The 483-nt window shown below is 39.8% G+C and overlaps 1 protein-coding gene across 1 annotated transcript in view; it reads right to left on the bottom strand.

The window, feature by feature from the left end:
* The window catches only part of LOC119590656 (proteoglycan Cow-like), a gene marked incomplete in the record, with an annotated part of 201110 nt that overhangs the window by 126526 nt on the left and 74101 nt on the right, over positions 1–483 (bottom strand).

Raw genomic sequence — 483 nt, 5'->3', positions numbered from 1 at the left:
CCTACTAACCACAGCAATATCGCGCGTCCTTAATTGGAAATGATGACTTAATAACACCGCCTGAAAGAGGGACAACCAATATGAAAGTCTTATTCGATGAGTGTCTCCCGCGTCCCTCACTTGCGTTTCCAATTTCCCTTGTTTTTTTCCCTTCTGTTTTCTTCTTGTTTGGTTTTTTTCTTTGTTGTCAATTCATTTCGCCTTATTTCGCAAGGCAAAATGACGAATTAGTCATACTGTATGTCGGTATACAATGGCACGCAGACAGACGGACGCACACAAATGCTGGCGCGCCTTTGTTTATATAGATATATGTACGAAAATTCTTCTCTTTGACTTTGATTCATATATGGGTAATTATCCTTCCTCTATCCCCTTCCATAATTGTTTTCTTTTCTTATCCCCTTCTGCTTCCTTCTTAGTCTTCCATTGGAATCTCAAGTCTCCCCTTAAATGAAATAAAAAAGACTTCCTCCCGTAGGA

This window comes from Penaeus monodon, chromosome 27, assembly GCF_015228065.2.
Source record: "Penaeus monodon isolate SGIC_2016 chromosome 27, NSTDA_Pmon_1, whole genome shotgun sequence".
Lineage (NCBI taxonomy): Eukaryota > Metazoa > Arthropoda > Malacostraca > Decapoda > Penaeidae > Penaeus > Penaeus monodon.
The sequence above is the reverse complement of the archived record's forward strand: the minus strand, read 5'-3'. Positions and strand labels throughout refer to the sequence as shown.